Source organism: Oncorhynchus clarkii, chromosome 8 (assembly GCF_045791955.1).
Source record: "Oncorhynchus clarkii lewisi isolate Uvic-CL-2024 chromosome 8, UVic_Ocla_1.0, whole genome shotgun sequence".
NCBI classification, from domain to species: Eukaryota; Metazoa; Chordata; class Actinopteri; order Salmoniformes; family Salmonidae; genus Oncorhynchus; species Oncorhynchus clarkii.
In genome coordinates this window covers 35713084-35725161 of record NC_092154.1, presented here as the reverse complement: position 1 = coordinate 35725161, position 12078 = coordinate 35713084, and the positions used below count along the sequence as shown (strand labels likewise).

General features: G+C 42.9%; 1 protein-coding gene across 1 annotated transcript in view; it reads right to left on the bottom strand.

Moving 5' to 3' along the window:
- Window positions 1–12078, bottom strand: part of LOC139415323 (MAM domain-containing glycosylphosphatidylinositol anchor protein 2-like) — a 348607-nt gene that overhangs the window by 237898 nt on the left and 98631 nt on the right. The gene's annotated exons all lie outside the window — the stretch shown is intronic.

The following is a 12078-nucleotide window of genomic DNA, read 5'->3' as shown; positions in this document are numbered from 1 at the left end:
GAGACGAAGGTCGAAAGCCATGCGTCCTCCGAAACACAACCCAACCAAGCCGCACTGCTTCTTAACACAGTGCGCATCCAACCCGGAAGCCAGCCGCACCAATGTGTCAGAGGAAACACCGTGCACCTGGCGACCCTGGTTAGCGTGCACTGCCCGCCACAGGTGTCGCTGGTGTGGGATGAGACAAGGATATCCCTCTGGGCGCGAACCCAGAGTCTCAGTGCCCTAGACAACTGCGCCACCCGGGAGGCCCTTTTGAATATATTCTAAAACAAAACCTTATGTAGTCTCACTTTAGGTGAACAACGCAAATAGATAATAAGGGGGAAAAAAACACAGATGATCCACCGATGGTTGAAACACTGTTACATTAAAACTCGGGGATCATCTAACAGTGCACAGGCAATACCATTTTGTATCCGCCATTTTGTACACCCGGCACTATTGAAATATGCTTAAATGTGTGCAAACACTACCAGTAACTGTAACGGCATTCCTCCTCCTCTTCTGAGGAGGAGAAGCGAGAAGGATCGGAGGACCAATGCGCAGCTTGGTAAGTGTCCATAACGTTTATTTAAAGACATAAACTGAACACTACAAAACAATAAACGTGAAACGAACGAAACCCGAAACAGTACCGTGTGGCAACAAACACACACACGGAAAACAAACACCCACAACTCAAAAGTGAAACCCAGGCTACCTAAGTATGATTCTCAATCAGACAACTAACGACACCTGCCTCTGATTGAGAACCATACTAGGCTGAACTCAAAACTCCAACATACATTCCAAGTCGCACATCCATCTTGGAACATGACGTGGATGTGGGGAACGCTGTTCCTATACGTCAGCATCCGTACCGGGTTAATGCTAAGAAAAGGGAGGTAATGAAAAGTGAGGTAGCTTATTTATTACAGAATGACATGGCAAAACCCAGTAACAGCTCCTGGAGTTCCCCATGTATTCTTGTTCCTAAGCCTGACGGTACATCCCGCTTATGTACGGACTATCGTCGCGTAAATGCAGTTACAAAGTCTGATTCTTTTCCTCTACCTCGCTTAGATGACTGTATTGATAGAATAGGCTCTGCTGCTTACGTTAGTAAGTTAGATTTGTTAAAAGGTTATTGGCAGGTGCCTCTGACCTCTCGAGCTTCTGACATATCGGCTTTTGTTACGCCAGATAACTTCGTACAATACACTGTGATGCCCTTTGGCATGTGTAATGCACCTGCTACTTTTCAGCGGCTAGTTAACATTGTGTTTGCAGATCTGCCAAATTGTATTGCTTACCTTGACGATGTGGTGATTCATTCGTCTACTTGGTCTGATCATCTCTCCACTTTGAAAAGTGTGTTTCAGCGGTTGGAGAATGCTTCTATAACCCTCAATTTGGCCAAGTGTGAGTTTGGAAAGGCTACAGTGACTTACTTAGGTAAACAAGTGGGACGAGGTCAAGTGCGCCCAGTAACTGGCAAAGTGGAAGCAATTGTTGCTTTTCCTGCTCCCACTACTCGCCGCCAGTTGCGCAGATTCCTGGGGATGGTAGGGTACTATCGTACCTTCTGTAAGAATTTCTCAACGGTAGTAGCTCCCCTTTCGTCTCTGCTTATTCCCAAGGTACCATTCAAGTGGTCCAAGGACTGTAACTACGCTTTTGAGTCCGCTAAAGCGCTACTTTGTAGTGCCCCAGTGCTTGCCCCCAACTTTGACAAACCTTTTAAGTTGGAGGTAGATGCTAGTATAGTGGGGATGGGTGCAGTTCTCTTACAGGAAGATGAAGACGGAGTGGATCGGCCCGTCAGTTTCTTCTCCCGTAAGTTCAACTCGTGTCAGTCAAGATACTCTACAATTGAACAAGAGACGCTGGCTTTATTGCTTGCCTTACAGTTCTTTGAGGTATATGTGGGCTCCAGTGCCTTGCCTGTTATGGTCTTCACGGACCATAATCCATTGGTGTTCTTGAAGCAAATGTACAACCAGAACCGCCGCCTTATGCGGTGGGCTCTGATTGTACAAGGATATAATGTACAGATAGCTTATGTGAAGGGCTCAGCGAATGTGGTTGCTGACGCTCTATCACGGGTTTACTAACTGGGGAAGCGATGGCTTTTGTTATTGCAAAACTAGGTTTGCAATTTTTGTGGTGGGCACGTTCCCCAGTTTGTGTTGTAGGTTGTGTATTTGCATGTGTTTTATTTCAGGAAATGGCTTCCTGAAATCCCTCAAGCAGCTGATTGGTCGACTCCAAGGCTAATTGGAGAGCTGACCCCGCCCCCTCGTCAAGACACAGCTGTCTCCAGTTACACATTCATTCAGAAGCTATATAAAAGCCAGTGTTCTGTTCAGGAGAGAGAGATTTTGCTGAGGTCATTGCTGAGCGATTGTTTGTGATAGAGAGTTTTTGCTAGAGGTTGATTTTGCTGGGAGTTCATTGCTGATAGTGGGTATGTTCTGTGAGTTTGTTGCTCAGAGCTCACAGCTCATGATGAGGGGCGAACTTCATCAACATTAGATATGATGGTTATTTGATGTCCTCTGTTTCTCAGTTTGTTTGTAAAATTGAAAAACACACATAGACTGCCCACCCCAACTCACGCCCTGACCATACTAAATAAAGACAAAACAAAGGAAATAAAGGTCAGAACGTGACAGCAACAGCAGAAAGGCACTGACTCATATGGATGACACAACATTGGGTTGACTGTTCAGCACATGCATACACTATTACATCACTGTCATCAAGTAAACCTGACCAGACTTGAGTTGATCACTGTTCCTCAGCATGAGTAGCCAGCAGCCATTGATCACACCCGTTAATGCACTCACATGCGATCCTGTCCCGAAACTGTTGTTGTAAATGACACTTACAACAGCATTCCATCAGCATAGATCATCTAGAAAGACGGACTGTGAGAGACATGCTGTGGAAGCAGACTTGGATTGAATACATATCTGTATGTATATCAAGAACCTTCATATACTTGATGTACACTTGATTGATCTTGTCTGTATGGAGCCAATGGAATACTCCCCAAAGTGCAAGCTCTGCTCGTCCTGCACAGGAATGAAGTGAACTCAAGCTCTGCTCAGTCTTTCAAAGTATAAAACAGGCAGCCACAGTAGTTCCACATAAGCACTGAGAAGCTGTGCCCTGTCAGTGCTGCTGTCCATGGTGCTGGACCAGAAGTGCTGAAACTGCTACATATTGCTATAAAGAATGTGATGATATTCTCATGTGGACTGCCAGCCTTGCTACTACAGCACTACTAACAGGATGACTCCTGTGAGTTGCTGAAACTCCTAGCTCCACAGAGAAGCCTAATGTCACTGTATTGACAAGTCTTCAACAGCCATACCTATCCAAAAATCATTCCACATTCATCTACTGTTTCTTTCTAACCGATAGCAGCTGAATTTGGGGGAATTCTTTGTGCTATTGGCATGCTGCTGAATGCTCTAGTGGATACATATTGATTGGCTGAAGTAGTCGTGTAGAGGGGACACTGGTGTGTGGAACCCTGCAGTGTTTACTTGTTTGATGGCGATGCTACATACGTGCATGTGTGCACAGACACACACACACACACACATATACACAATCATGCCACACAATCATTCCAAATGTATGTATACACTGAGTGAATATCACTATTTACAGATGGATTATTGTGCAGAACCAAAATGCCAAATTGTATGGCATGACGACAGTCACTATCACCAAACAATCACAAAACAAAGGTCTATTTTATGTGTTATGAGGCCATGCAATGGTATACTATAAAGACATTGTAAACATTGTATACTGTATCTTTATAATCAGATTACACACACTTCCTTACATCAATACATGTTTAAACGAATAAACGTGAAGGGTCCAGGGTGGTACATATATATTGCTGTTAAGGCCTTACGACTTAACAGTGTCTAGCATCTCATGGTAGTGATTATTAAGAATACTTGTTTTACTGAGGTATATGGCTGTACAGAGCCTACGGACACATCTATAAACTAGAAATGACACACAAAGGGACACAAGCACACAAACACACACAAACAATATAGCATTGTTCCAGTTGACTAAGCCTCAGTGGGTTTTTCCCCTCTATCCTGTTCTCCAGTCTCTATGTATGTGGTGCCACATTGGCATGACAGCCCTGTTGAGCCCACTTGATTTCCCTAAACAACCCTAATCGGGCATCTGTAGGGGAGGATAAAGCCCAGATTGTCTGGAACCAGGCAGCAGCTCTCTTACGATAGGCTAGTTCCAACCAGCCCTGCAGAGAGATCACTCCAGATCCAAGTTGAAATGTGATGTTTTTGCAGGTCCCCAGGACGTCGGGAAACGCAGTCAAAACCATCCACTGAAAAAAAATACAACTCAAAACAAGTGCCTGGAGCTGGGATTGAACCTGCAGTCTATGAACCTGCAGTCACTGGTTAGACCACCGTGCCATCCTTCCACAAATAGGTAGCAAGACCAGTGGAGTTGTTTTTTGTTTTAGCCCTATCCCAAAACGTATCCTTAACTTAACCATTCGGAATTAATGCATGAACTGTTAACCAAATGGAATGAATGCCTGAACTTCACCTTAGAGTTGTTTTTGTGAGCCTAAATTGTCTGGAACTCATGCTGGAGCTGTGTACCTAAATACAGGACGTCTGGAGATGAAGTCAGTTTATTAGTCAAAAATAGACGTGGTGTTCCAAGGACGTCAAGAAATTACATGAGACTGTGATATCTTGTTGAGCCCTTGGATGATTGGATATAGCAAGCCAGAAGCTTCCTTTATGGTTGGCAACCGCCAGGAAGAGCTTGCTGAGAATGGAGTTGCTATTTGGCAACCGTTGTAGGATTGGGAGTCGCCAGCCAACAAACTCTTGGGTGATTGGCTGCTGTGACCATGGAGCTAACTGATCGTCCTATCAATGGACACGGTGCAGGCTGGCTGCTGGGGTTGCCTGCTGGCAGGCTTATTTAGGGCTATCCATAACCCTGCCGTCCAGTGGGGAGCTGTTTGTGCCATCCATAACTCTCGCATTTGGGGAGCTGTGCTGCTAAGCCCAGCCAGAAAGCCCGAACACTTCATTATTCTTGCCCAGGAAGCGATGGGTTTACAGGGCTGTCTCACCATGCTAGGCCCCTAGATATGCCTGGTATTGGAAGACTAGCAGTACTAACATGTACTGGGAAAATGTCATGCTGTGCTGTGTTTACTAAGCCTATGGAAATAAAACAGAAGTAGGGTATACTCGAGAAAGACTGGTATTCTCTCTGATTGATGTTTACATTGTGCTAACTGGTGCATTGTTGACTTGGTACCGTGTTGGGTTTATTTTACGCCAAAATGGAAAACATCACAGGCTTTCCATTATTTCTGCTTCATATCTAAATGGTCCATTTTTTTCCATCCACCTCATATAATACACTGAGCAAAAATATTAATGCAACACGCAACAATTTCAAAGATTTTACTGAGTTACAGTTCATATAAGGAAATCAGTCAATTGAAATAAACCCATTAGGCCCTTAATCGATGGATTTCCCATGACTGGGAATACAGATATGCATCTTTTGGACACAGATACATTACAAAAGGTACGGGTGTGGTTCAGAAAACCAGTCAGTTTCTGGTGTGACGACCATTTTCCTCATGCAGCACAACACATCTCCTTTGCATAGAGTTGATCAGGCTGTTGATTGTGACCTGTGGAATGCTGTCCCACTCCGCTTCAATGGCTGTGCGAAGTTGCTGGATATTGGCCGGAACTGGAACACGCTGTCATATACATCGATTCAGAGCATCCCAAACATGCTCAATTGGTGACATATCTGGTGAGTATGCAGGCCACTGAAGTGGGACATTTTCAACTTCCAAGAATTGTGTACAGATCCTTGCGTCATGGGGCTGCGCATTATCACACTGTAGCTTATGCCTGCCCATACCATAATCCCACCGGCAAAATGGCGGTGCCCACTCGCCCACACGACGCCATACATGCTGTCTTCCATCTGCCTTCGGTACAGATTCATCCGTGAAGAGCACACTTCTCCAGTGTGCCATGGGCCATCGAAGTTGGTTATACCGATCTGCAGTCAGGTAGAGGAGCACGCAGATGAGCTTCCCTGAGACGGTTTCTGACAGTTTGTACAGAAATTCTTTGGTTGAAACCCACAGTTTCATCAGCTGTCCGGCTGGCTGGTCTCAGACGATCCCGCAAGCGAAGAAGCCGGATGTGGAGGTCCTGGGTTGGTTATGGTTGTGATGCCGGTTGGAAGTGCTGCCAAATTCTCCAAAATGTCAGTGGAGGCGGCTTATGGTGGAGAAATTAACATTCAATTCTCTGGTATCATCTCTGGTAGACATGCCTGCAGTCAGCATGCCAATTGCACACTCCATTAAAACTTGAGAAATCTATGGCATTGTGTTCTGTAACAAAATTGCACATTTTAGAGGGGCTTTTTATTATTCCCAGCATGTGCACCTGTGTAATGACCATGCTGTTTAATCAGTTTCTTGATATGCCACACCTGTCAGGTGGGTAGATTATCTTGGCAAAGGAGAAATGCTCATTAACAGGGATGTAAACAAACTTTTGCACAAAATTTGAGAGAAATAAGATTTTTGAGGTATGGAACATTTCTAGGATCTTTTATTTCAGCTCATAGGACCAATACTTTACATGTTGTGTTTATATTTTTGTTAAGTACACAGTACCAGTAAAAGGTTTGGACACACCTACTTTGAGAGAATGCTAAGAGTGTGCAAAGCTGTCATCAAGGAAAAGGGTGGCTACTTTGAATAATCTGAATGAAAAAGGAAACCGCACACTGCTCTTGATAGTATCACTGATATTTAATAAGCTTATGTATCGGCCTCACGGCCTTCCTCAGAGCTTTTGTGAATTTCTTTAAATTAGGACCCTTATGTAGACCTAGCCCCACCCACATCCATCCACGCATGGAAAGGGGTTGGAGGTGAAGGAAAAACAAATAAGTGCTACCAAATATAGCAATATGCATTTCATAACGGAAAAAGAGCTGTCATATTTTATGGCACTACTCAATGACATTGACCCCAATCTCAAATTCACTATTGAATGTGACACTCAACATGTTCATTACCTCGATATGTGGATTGAGAAATCAAATGGAACCCTGTTTACAACTCTGTATAGAAAAGAAACAGACAGAAATACTCTATTGCAGGGGGACAGCTTCCATCCTGAGCCATTAAAAAGAGGACTTCCTAGAAGCCAGTTTTTCAGACTGCGCCATATATGCCACTCCACATCTAAATGCCACTCCACATCTAAAAAAAAAAAGCAGCACAGATGCGCACTAAGTTTCTAAGAAGAGGCTATTTCGCCACATTGTGTGGGTGAAGCTCTTCATTTGGCATTGGGAAAAACAGGAGGTGAACTTCTACAAAAAAAGTCCCGCTAAAGAACACTCCGTAATGTTCACAACCACATATACTTTAAAGTCTCGAAAAGTGGGAGGTGTGGTCAAGAAACACTAGCATATTTTATCATTGGACCCAGCTTTGCTGGCTGAATTTAAAAATCCACCACTTATTGTGTATAGGAGAGGTCGCAATTTACGCGATAAATTGGTTCATGCCCACTGCCAGCCACAAAAGAAAATCAGCCAGGCTCTTTTACGCCCTCTTCCAAATGGTAGCTATAAATGCAGAGGATGCACACAGTGCAACACTATGATAAAGTGTGAATATTTCTGCCACCCACATACAGGAAAAAGGTTCCAAATAAATGACATCATTACGTGTTCCACCACCCATGTTATCTACATTATTAAATGTCCATGTGGGCTCTACTATGTCGGTAAAACCTCTCGTTCTCTCAAACAGAGAATTTGTGAACATAAAAGTTCAATCAGGAGAAACGACAGGTATTATCCAGTCGCAGTGCATTTTAATGACCTAAAGCATGACATTTCTACATTCACATTTTGTGGCATAGAGAGAGTTAAGATATCAGACAGGGGAGGTTATATTAATAATACTCTGAGTAAAAGACAATGCTTTTGGATTTTCACCCTCCAGAAATTATTTTTTAAAGGACTTAATGATGAAATGCCTATATGTTATGTTGTGAATTTGAACATGAATTTTGTCCCTATTTAAGGTTACTCGGCTGTTTTTCCTAAGATGTACCAAATGATTAATGAAAACATGCTATGTCCTCCTTGTGGTTTTACAGATGTGTTTAATACGTCTTATTTACACACTTTATTCAAATATTTATGAAATGCATATTGCTATATTTGGTAGCATTTATTTGTTTTTCCTTCACCTCCAACTCCTTTTCATGTGTGGATGGATGTGGGTGGGGCCAGGTCTACATAAGGTTGCTAATTTAAAGAAATTCACATAAGCTCTGACAAAGGCAGTGAGGCCGATACATAAGCTTATTAAAGCTCAGTGATACTATCAAGAGCAGTGTGTGGTTTCCTTTTTCATTCATCTTGTTCAACTGTTGCCATGCACCTGCAAAAAGTTTCCTCAGATGTGCGAGTGCCTTTTGAATTTTGAATTACTTTGAATAATCTAAAATATATAATATATTTTGATTTGTTTAAAACGTTTTTGGTTACTACATGATTCCATATCTGTTATTTCATAGTTTTGATATCTTCACTGTTATTCTACAATGTAGAAAATAGTAAAAATAAAGAAAAACACTTGTCTGCGTAGGTGTGTCCACACTTTTGACCGGTACTGTACATTGGTAAGCACACTAAAGTACATCAAAGATGGCAGTAACGATATGTAATAAACGGCACTTCTAATAACCAATTTCACAGCACAGCCTGCGGAATTTGCAAGTTAACTTCTCTTTCATGTTGATTTCGGCAAAAATGTAAATGTGTCACTTACTCTCCCATGGATTGTCACACTCAATAGTTCAGCGTTAGACTAGCCATGTGCTACATGCACTCACAATTACAAGCCTGCTAGAGTTAGCTTGAAGCGGACGAGCAATATCCACCGTTGTGGTAAAAATGAAGACTGAGCTGGAATGTGAAGCTAACTGAAACTGGCTAGCTTGAGTAGATCTAGCTTCAATCATAGTATAGTATCAATCATAGTATATCTGGTCTCATGCCTATTGGACTGTGTGTCTGAGGAATGCAATACAGTAAGACCTCCACACTAATAAACTCAGCAAAAAAAGAAACAACCCTTTTTCAGGACCCTGTCTTTCAAAGATAATTCGTAAAAATCCAAATAACTTCACAGATTTCATTGTAAAGGGTTTAAACACTGTTTCCCATGCTTGTTCAATTGACCATACACAATTAAGGAACATGCACGTGTGGAACGATCGTTAAGACACTAACAGCTTACAGACAGTAGGCAATTAAGATCACAGTTATGAAAGCTTAGGACACTAAAGAGGCCTTTCCACAGACTCTAAAAAAAACCACACAAAAAAAGCATTCCCAGCTGATCATCCTCGCAGTGGCAGACCACGTGAAACAACACCTGCACAGGATCAGTACATCCGAACATCACACCTGCGGGACAGGAACAGGGTGGCAACAACAACTGCCCGAGTTACACCGAGGAATGCACAATCCCTCCATCAGTGCTCAGACTGTCCGCAATAGGCTGAGAGAGGCTGGACTGAGGGCTTATAGACCTGTTGTAAGGCAGGTCCTCACCAGACATCACCGGCAACAACGTCGCCTATGGGCACAAACCCACCATCGCTGGACCAGACAGGACTGGCAAAAAGTCCTCTTCACTGACGAGTCGCAGTTTTGTCTCACCGGGGGTGATGGTCGGATTTGCGTTTATCGTTGAAGGAATGAGCGTTACACCGAGGCCTGTACTCTGGAGCAGGATCGATTTGGAGGTGGAGGGTCCGTCATGGTCTGGGGCGGTGTGTCACAGCATCATCGAACTGAGCATGTTGTCATTGCAGGCAATCTCAACACTGTGTGACATGACCCTCCAGCAAGACAATGCCACCAACCATACTGCTCGTTCTGTGCATGATTTCCTGAAAGACAGGAATGTCAGTGTTCTGCCATGGCCAGCGAAGAGCCCGGATCTCAATCCCATTTGAGCACGTCTGGGACCTGTTGGATTGGAGGGTGAGGGCTAGGGCCATTCCCCCCCAGAAATTTCCGGGAACTTGCAGGTGCCTTGGTGGAAGAGTGGGGTAACATCTCACAGCAAGAACTGGCAAATCTGGTGCAGTCCATGAGGTGAAGATGCACTGCAGTACATAATGCAGCTGGTGGCCACACCAGATACTGACTGTTACTTTTGATTTTGACCCCCCCCCCCCCCCTCCCCTTTGTTCAGGGACACATTATTTCATTTCTGTTAGTCACATGTCTGTGGAACTTGTTCAGTTTATGTCTCAGTTGTTGAATCTTGTTATGTCCATAAAATATTTACACGTTAAGTTTGCTGAAAATAAACGCAGTTGACAGTGAGAGGACATTTCTTTTTTTGCTGAGTTTATATCTGTTAAACGGTAACAATCAGCCCCACGCTCTCCCTGGCACTCTCTCCCATTCAACACCACTACACTTACTGTAAATGTTAAACCCATCGTCTAATAGTCCATTAACTAAAGTGATATTGTTCATTGACTGTTGTCCTTGTTTGGCTGGCTAGCCTGCCTATCTACCCGCACATTGTCACAGATTCAGACACAGTCAGACCCAGACATACTAAACAAGATAAGAGGTCTGTTAAAATGGACTAGGCTAGTAGGGAGTATGTTCTGGTTGTGTCTCATTCCAGGAAATTGTTCCCTCCCATCTTCTCTTGTGTGACGTAGAAGTCCGTCACTGGCCGCTGGCAGCATTTGGTTCTTTAACGCACGCACACATTCATCACTCCTCCCTGCTCCATTATCAGATAAGGTAACAATGTGGGTCAGCACACAAGTTAACTTCTCTGTCTTAGTACATACATTTCACACTTATGTCAATGTTCATTTTTAACATATATAAATATGTATTATACTTATCTATGTTGTGGATGACCGCATTTGTTTGTTTGTTTGTTTGTTTGTTTGTTTGTTTGTTTGTTTGTTTGTTCTGTTCCTCTCTCTCTCTATCTCTGTAGCTTCCGGGTATGCTGGATAAGGACCCGAGCAAATGGAATTGGGCTGACTTTGTAGTGCCTGTCCCAAATGGCTCATTAATGTAAATGTGCATATTGAAAGATACTGTCAGTAGTGATGTCATTTTGTAACTGTTATGTTGTGATATTGTTTCAGAAACATGTTGCAATGTATATACTTTAGTATGTTTAGTTAAATGGAAAATGTAGGTTTGTATAGGTAATTGCTTAATTAATTAGTGTTAATTGTTCTGAGGGGAGGGGCTAGCCCTACAAAAGGAGCCTCTCTTTCAGTTCATGGAGAGGCCATTTTGGATTGAGCTGTGAATGGGGTAGCATTATTATTATTATTATTATTATTATTATTATTATTATTATTATTATTATTATTTTTTTTTTATTTTTTTTTTTTTTTTTTTTTTTTTTTTTTTAATATATATATATATATATATATATATATATATATATATTTTTTTTAAGGGACGCTTTTGATGCGTTTGATGGCACTACTGTTGTTTTTGTTCCGGAATTACTTTGTAAATAAACACCCTTGCACAGAAGAGCATTTGTGGCTCCTCCATCTTTTTATTTTGATAGAGGTTAGGTTTTCCAGTATAGCCTTCTGGCCTACTCTACGTGACATATGGTGGCAGTGGTGGGATGGGGCACCGCAAATCAGTGAATTCCAACAGAGGTAAAGGAATGCGTTCTCAGCAGCAGCTTCAACTGTCAGAAAAGGTACCTGAAGTTGAACCGGGGTGGAATACCATGGAATCGTTTGGTGAAGAAGAGGTCAAGTATGAGAGACTAGGAGCACGACCAAGGGGCCAAACACAACCAGAACTGTTTGAGCTACCGTTTGAACCAGCAGATACAGCCAGAAAAGACCAGCTGACTGAAGGAGCAGTTGGGGGACCAGAACCACACGCAACCATGGTAGCCCTTTCCAGCAACTAATCACCTGCCTT